This window comes from Triticum dicoccoides, chromosome 2A, assembly GCF_002162155.2.
Source record: "Triticum dicoccoides isolate Atlit2015 ecotype Zavitan chromosome 2A, WEW_v2.0, whole genome shotgun sequence".
In the NCBI taxonomy this organism is placed as follows: domain Eukaryota; kingdom Viridiplantae; phylum Streptophyta; class Magnoliopsida; order Poales; family Poaceae; genus Triticum; species Triticum dicoccoides.
In genome coordinates this window covers 19046619-19055075 of record NC_041382.1, presented here as the reverse complement: position 1 = coordinate 19055075, position 8457 = coordinate 19046619, and the positions used below count along the sequence as shown (strand labels likewise).

The window sequence follows — 8457 nt, the reverse complement described above, 5'->3', positions numbered from 1 at the left end:
AAATTGGAAACATTTTATAAAATTCATGGTCTTTTTAATTAAGAAGATTTTCCAATCCAATATTATTTAAAAATTAGGAAACATCTTTTGTTTTCATTAAGTGTTTCAAATAAGAAAATGACAGTACGTTTTATTTTAGCTAGCAGTGGAGCGAGTGAAAAGAAAAGCTAACGAGCGAACCGAGCAGGGAATCGAGTTAAGCAAGTGGGAACTTTGTGCCGACGCATGTAAGCATTATATCAGCAATTGCACGGTTTCACCACGTAAATAGGAGCTTTCAAGGGTTTCACGACGAATATGTAAGGACTACACAACCACAGAATGAACAACTCCACTATATATGCTCTTAGAACAAATACTGTCTCCAACAACAGCCCAACGGGATACATGACTGAATAAACACCGAGATCACAATTAAAACGCAAGTCAATGCAGATAAACCAAAACAAAACAACCTACTGCAATAACCTACGGACTGGGGTGGGTAGCCGTTAGAGGGGCAACAACCATGGAAGTCATGGATCCATCACCAAATCTATGGACTGGGGCGCCGGAACGAAGCGGTGCCCATCGCGTCGTCAGCGTGGACAAGGGATGGACAGAAGTGGTCACAGATGGAAATACATCGATGGAGGGGAGGCGACAGTGTGGGCGACAAGAGCAACATGATGGGGGTAATGTCGCTCGTGCCAAAACCGTCCTCGGATGAGGGCGCACAAATATCCCCCACATCCGCCAAATATGAGACTAGCATGCTTGATGGCCTCCAAAATTTATGTTGATCGTGTGTGGGATGGCAACTCTACTAGACCACCCTTTTCAGCCAAAATTGCCAAACACAAGGATATTATGGCGATCGACCACTTATGACGACTCTGCTATAGTTCCTGATAGGTCTTTGGTTTAAAAATAACAATTTCTCATTAGAGTTGCACAATTTTTTTTGTGCAACACAGAAAAATTAATAAAAATCAGATAGAAGTTATAAAAAACTCAGATGACAATTTCAATATCAAAATCACCTTTTCTCCTGTTACTACGAAAATACTTCCTCCATTCCTAAATATAAGTCTTTTTAGAGATTTCATTGCGAACTATATACGGAGCAAAATTAGTGAATCCACACTGTAAAATATGTCCATATACATCCGTATGTAAGGTCTTATTAAAATCTCTAAAAACACTTATATTTAGGAACGGAGGCAGTAACAGCCAAGCAGTGTAATTCTCTATTGTCCCATAATACGAGATGTCAAGCAGAGTATGGACCGCCTTGAACAAATATACCGCAAGAGCATGGATATATATGCTCCGCGTAGTGGTGCGATAACATGGCAAGTACCCGCACGGAAACAGCCTCGTATCGACCCCAACGCGGAGCAATCAATCCTCGACGCGCAGTTGATCTATCTCTCTGGAAATAGGAATGTATTTTTGAAATTAAGGAAGGCGTCGATTTCCAACAGAACCTGTAGCTCTCTCTCTCTCTCTCTCTACATATAGACTAGACCGCAGGGAGATTATCATCGTGTCTACGGCGCCCCTGGAGATGGACGCGCCTCCTCATCCGGCAACGGAGATGGACACGAGCGCACCTCACGTAGGAGGCCCTTCAGAGGCACCCGGAGCGGCGGAAGGTCAACAGCCGGCCGGTAATTGCTTCACCCGTTGCTGCAACTGCAAGATCACACCATGCAAGATGGCCATGATCCTAGCGGTGTGTTGTATCGTCGGCCTCGCGATCTGGTTTTGTGCCACGTACGAGGACCCGAACTACTCCGTCGTGATCGCCGGCGTCTCCGGCCTTTGACCGCCGGCCTGCGATGGAGCCGCAGTTCAACCTCACCTTCAGCATCACGTTTCGGAGCTCCTTCGGGCTCGCGTGCGACGACCTCGCCACGACGGTGCAGGTCAGCTACCATGGCTTCCAGCTCGCCAGCGCGGGGGCGCCGCAGGTCTGCCAGACTGCCTGCGACCACGCAAAGAAGGGCAGGACGGCGCGGGTCGGCGTTGTCGCGCGGGGGACCCGAGTGTGGCTGCCTGTACTGGATAGCCTCGCGGCGGACCTGCGGCGCGGGGCCAGGGTTGTCGACGTGGTGCTCACGCTCCGGGATACGAGGCGCGGGCGTGGCCGAGACGAGGACGGGTTGCTCGTGTCGTGCATGGGAAGGCCGGTCGGGGACGCCGGTGACGGAGCTTTGTGTGACGTGCGCCGGGTGGAACGGAGCCGCTGACTTACGTACGTGCATGATGCAGCACGTACGTCCAGGAATGAATTAAGCTTAGATTTGTGAGGCCAATTAAAGCTTTATACACTTTAAATAATCTCTATTTATTGTGTACTCCCTCTGATCCATAAGACCATAATAAGTGTCGCATTTTTGAACTAAGGTTGAACTAACCTTAATTCAAAACCGCGACACTTATTTTCGATCGGGGGTGTACTTTTTTTCAGTCTCTAGTTGCTAGTAAACTTGCACGTGCAACACACGTCTCAAACGTTGACCACATGAATGGATGCATAGTGTTTGGATGTCACTCAAATTGTATTTTCCATACCGAGACATCACTATGATCATGTTGTTGCATATAGAGACAAATAATATGTTGTTTCTGTGATGAATCAATGTATGAATAGTAACTGATTGCTTTATTGATCGATGGACTACATGCATATATATCCCCTGAAGGGACACGCCCCACAGATGCGACGTTTGGCAGAGACGCATCCAAGCGTCGGTTGCCCAAAGAATAGGAGGGGACGTGTGCAGGCACAACACGTCGGTTACAAGCGTCTGTGGGGCGTGTCCCTTCAGGGATATATATGCATGTAGTCCATCGATCAATAAAGCAATCAGTTACTATTCATACATTGATTCATCACACGTTATCAGCACATGATAGACTCTACCACGAGAGCGAATTTGGCGGCGCTTGACTCCATCACGCACACTGGCGGAGCAATTTCATCGGCCAGCCAAGACGGGTGGCGCGCGGGCCTATCCCGGCGACCTCCGGCGTAGCTGCCCGCGACGTATGGCCCTTAGGAACAGCCGCGGCATCTCCTGGCGCGTGGCACATTTATAGTGATTTTGGGAATACTTGTTCATCAGTCCACATTTATCCAAAAGATTGTTGAAAGTTCAACATGGATAAGTCATATCCATAAAAAAAACTGTGGTTTTGAGATCTTTGGATTACTAGAGATAAGGACCCATTAAGTCCTAACGACACTGATGAAGAGATATTCGGACGTGAGTTTCCATATCAGGGTGCAATGAGAGCACTGATGTATCTAGCAAATTGCACTAGGCCTGGTATGTCATTAGCAGTGACTTTATTGGCTAGATACAATACATCACTGATTAAAAGGCATTGGGTTGGTGTGAAGAATATTTTTGCATATCTTCTGGACACCAATATCTTGGTTTATTTTATGATAGAAATCAAGATATGACCATGGTTGGATATTGTGATGCTAGGTATATATTTCATCCCCATAATCCTAGATCATGGACTGATTTTTGTCTCCTCGAATGAAGGTGTGACCTTCTCTGGGAAATCGAGAAGACATATTTTAGTGCCTGCATCCACTAGTCATTCTGAAATCGTTGATTTCTATGAAGCATCACATGAATGTATGTGACTTCACGGAATGATGAACTTTGTTGAAAGTTCAAGTGAGATTGGTTGGTAGGAACCACCCACCATTATCTATGAAGATAATATTGTTTGTATTACACAGATACAGACAGGTTATAAAGAGCAAAATTAGAATGTGTATTGCTCCAAAATTATTTAGCCCCATAAGTTGGAAAGATATGGGGGAGCTAAATATCTTGCAAATAAAGTCGTGTGATGATCTAGATGATTTGTTCACGAAGTCTTTATCAAGTTCTTCATTGTAGAATTATGTTAATGGATTTGCTATGACATGACTTTGTGAATGCAAGATTCAGGGGGGGTGTACTCCCATATGATAACCTGTTTAGAATATTTGGATCTTAGATATTGTACTATTTTCCTTTATGAGTTTTTTCATGAATGGTTTCTCATAGAAGGTTTTTAATGAGGCAATAGTAATACAAGCATTGTGATATGTCATTTTCTCCTTATTTTCCCACGGGGTTTTTGGAAGGAGTTTTTCATGGCATGTTATGCATATCTCCTCATATTTTTCCCGTAGGGTTTTTGGAGGAGACTATTTCAAGGATGATCAATCACAAAGACAAGCGAGGATTAGGGGGAGTGTTAGGATTTAATTAATATTGTAATTAAGGAGATAATCCTCTCTTTGTGTAACTGCACGTGAGTTGCCAATCTAGCGACAGTCACGACAATTCCCTCACTCCCCATCGAGCGGATGCGGCTGTTCACTTGCGTCCCCTCCAGTTGTATATAAGGATTGGTCATCAATGAAATTGATAGTGATTTTGGATTCATTTGCAGTCTGTCTTGTAACAGTTTCATTCACTCAGTGTTCTGATACGTTGTAAAAGAAAGAGAACAGGTTATTATTGGAAATCAGCCTTGCATTGTGTTCCGTCTGTACAGATGCAATACTGCAATTGGTCTTGATATCATGGTGTAGGCAATTAACAACTAAAATGAGGGAGATAGAGAAAATCAAGGATAGTTAGATCAACGAATAGTTCATACTCCCTCTGATTCTTTATATAAGGTGCATTTGTTTCTTTTGATAAAATTTCGCAATGTAAGGTGCATTTCTTCTAATTTATCATAATTCGTTTTAGCCCTATCACTCTTTCGATTGCATGTACATCTTCTAGAGGAGAGAATGAGAGTATATCTCTCCTAATTGCCAGTATCTTCTCCTTTACTAGCCGAATTGATTTATTTGTCATTAACCACTGAATTAATTGAGGGTAATTTCGTCCTAAATTTTCTATAATTTTATGACTTGGTCACCGTGCCAAAACAAATACACCTTACACAAAGGAACGAAGCGAGTATATGAGATTGCTGGTATATTAACCTGCATGCCTTCACAATGTACTATGATCCCCGCAAAAAAAATGACAATGTATAGGTTGCCTCTTGGTTTGCGATAGGGTGCCAATCTAACTTTGGACAATACTGAATCCGGCAGTGTAGGAGCGGTGGCCAGGGATGATGTGGGGAGATTCATGGCGGCATGCAATGAGAGGGTCGTATATGCAATTGATGCGGCAACAACTGAAGCTATGGCTGTTAGACGTGGACTGACATTGGCAAATGAGCTGGGTCTAAACAGAATTATAATCCAATCGGGTTGTCTTGAAGCCATCAAGATACTTCAGGCTGGAGGGTTCTCTTCTACATCGGCTGCTCTATATTATGATGATATATGCATTCAGGCTACTATTTTGGCAAAGTTTGTTTTAGTTTCTGTAATAGGGATGCTAATTATGTTGCTCATCATCTAGCTAAAGAGGCTCATCATCTAGTTTCTTGTGGATGATGTAACTACCATTTGAGTTCAATAAAGTGAGCCATGATGGCATTCTCTAAAAAAAATTGGTGTAGTAAAGAAGCAGCGATTTCTATGCTCCTCCACAATGCAAGAAAAAAAATCACGGGGAAAATCTAGGGTGCTCGAGAGCAAGAATTGAAACCAAGGGAGTTTACCCAGAGGTGGAACGATTCGCGATTGGCTAGTACGCTTTGGGGCAAATGAAGCACGATGGAGGGGCATGGTGCTGCTCCTCAGGGAATGTGGATAAGGGACGACTGCATAGGGAAATCAAGAAGCACAAGGCACGTTCGGTAGCGGCGTTCTTACTACTGGCGGTGGAGACTGGAAGAATCAGGAGAAACCAGGCCGCCGATGCCCCGCCACCTTGCACGGGGACGAGCTTCTCCTCGATCGCACGCGGCCTCCGCGTGTGCCCCCATAAGCCGTCGCTGATGACCCGGGCGAAGAGGAGATGGAGGGAGGGGGGCGCCGGCCGGGAAAACGGAGATGGAGGGAGGGGGGCGCCGGCCGGGAAAACGGAGATGGGCAGGGTCCGAATGTGGGCGCAACCGGGGTTCGGAAGATGCGCACGGCCAGGAGGTTTTTTATACTGGAGTAGGGCGGCGAAGCGGTTACATGAGGTTTGACCAGACACATGGAAAGGAGAGGGGATCATGAAATATCTGCAACCGATCAGCTGAACCGACGTAAAAATATTGAAATGTGGCCATCAAAGAATTCACCAGTCAAAGGCACGGGAACGTGCGTCTCACGGAGACCAAACCCACATAAACCGGCAACCGCCAGATTAGCGTGCAAAACGCCCGACCGGGTAAAAAGGATCAACCGTATTTTTTTTCCTTAAAAAAACAGGGAATTTGAGCCCTTACTGGCCTAAAGTCTTAGTTATTTGCATGTGCTACTGCATGTGAGAAATTGAGAATAAGGGTGGATCTTATTACTACTCCCTCCGTCCGAAAAAACTTGTTATCAAAATGGACAAAAAGGGATGTATCTAGAACTAAAATATATCTAAATACATCCTTTTTTATTCATTTTGATGACAAGTATTTCCGGACGGAGGGAGTACTAAAAAGGCTAAGAGTTTTGTGTGCTTCAGCAATGATGTACCTCCCGATGCAACATTTCGACCACTTAACAGGAACTGAACGGAACTGGGTGTAGCAAAGGTTTTAATGTACGTACGTATCTAATCAGAAGTCCATGCTATACAAATCCAAGCGTGGATGCATGCAGCATGCACGGCCTTTCCTCACTTGATGGTGGGGTCAAGGACGTGCCCCGCGAACAGGATCACACCGGACTCCTCGACGACGAAGAAGGCAAAGGGATGGTCAGCAACAAAGTCCACACGCGGCGCTGGGTTCCCTGCGCATCCGTAGCCCATCGTGTAAGTGGCCGCCGTAGCCTCGGTACCTTCCTCGTTCACCTCGATGACGGCCCTGTGGATCACCTGCTCCAGCGCCAGCTTCCTCCTTGCACCGTCCTCCGCCATGCATGTCGGATAGGTCGGCCTTCCCCAGCTCGAATGCCTCCTTGACGCCCATGTCCCGGAGAACGTCGTTCATCGACATGCCAAAGCTGGCCTTGAACTTAGGCAGCCGGAAGTCGCCGGCCTGGACCTTGCTGGTCGGCAGGTGCTCGCGCACAAACTCGGGGTTGCACGCGATCTTGTCGGTGAACCGCCACAGCCCATCGCGCGCGTCGGGGAGGAAGACACACATCGAGTAGATCGGCGCCGGCGTCCGCACTAGCTGGCGCGGCAAGAGGCGGCGCCCTTCCTCGTAGCGGAGCTGGAGCACCTTGAAGCCGTCGTGGCAGGCAATGCTGTGTGTGCCGAAGCCGCGCATGAAGGGCGCGTAGACGGTGCTGCCGTCGAGGCGGTGGAACTTGTCGTCCTTGGTGTCCTTCTTGTCGAAGGGCTTCGCCCACTTGCCCTTGAAGTAGATGGCGTTGGCGAGCACTAGGTCGGTGAGGTACTGAGGTTGGACAACGCACCCCGGCCGACGAGGGAGGGGATGAGGCCGTTCGTCGACGCCGACACCCATGCGTTGATCTGCTCCCTTGCCTCCTCCGGCTGCACCACCAGCATGCATGCACGTTGGCGGTGGCATTGATGATCGATTGTATACAGAATTATAGATCACCGAATACAGATCGGTCATGGGGAAAACGGAAGATGTTGTTGCACTGACCTTTTCGTGGAAGTTGACGGCGCGGGCGACGGCCTTGAAGGACTTGGCGGCATCGCGGTAGGCGGGGCGGATGGGCATGGTCCGGTCATGCCACACGCCGCACGCGAAGCTGACGCGCGGGCCGCCGGTCCGGGACCGGCCTGCGAGGACCTGCTTGGTGAGCGCCCGGACGTGGCCGGCGAGGAAGTCCCGCGACGGCGCGCCGAGCACACCAAGCAGCTCGTCGAGGGTGTGGTCGCGGGCACCAGCGGCCACCAGGGAGAGCGCCGCGTAGACGGACAGCGGTGAGAAGACCAGGTTGCCGCTCCTGCCGGCATCGTCCGCGAGCCGCTTGTTCACGCCGAGGGCGAAGGCCGTCGCCGGCGGCGGCGAGGTCGACCTCGGCCTCCCTGCGGAACCATCGGCCTAGCTTCTGGAAGCGGCGCTGGGCGAACTCCTTCACAGATTCCATCATTGCCTTGCGTTGATGCTTGCGGATGGGGATTTATTTCTCTTGCGTTTTGATCAAGTCATGCAGTACTTTATAGCCTGACACTAGAGCCAGTTTGTGCCTTGGGTCATAAGTCATAACATAATCGAGCCCATTCTGACACTAAAATTTTAAGAAAACACAGCTCAAGAAATTAAAACAATAAATTCAGCAAAATGTTAGACTTAGGGCATCCCCAAAACCGACATTTGTGTCATCCAATCCGGGTCTGCATTGGTCCGCCGAATGGTCTCGATATACTTTTTCCCGCAATCCCGAGACAAACTATAGGGGGCTTTTCAGGCATCCGGAATGCT

The 8457-nt window shown here is 48.0% G+C and overlaps 1 pseudogene; it reads right to left on the bottom strand.

The window, feature by feature from the left end:
* Positions 1 to 6728: 6728 nt before the first annotated feature.
* Positions 6729 to 8122, bottom strand: LOC119358685 (annotated as a pseudogene).
* Between the last annotated feature and the right edge of the window lie 335 nt (positions 8123 to 8457).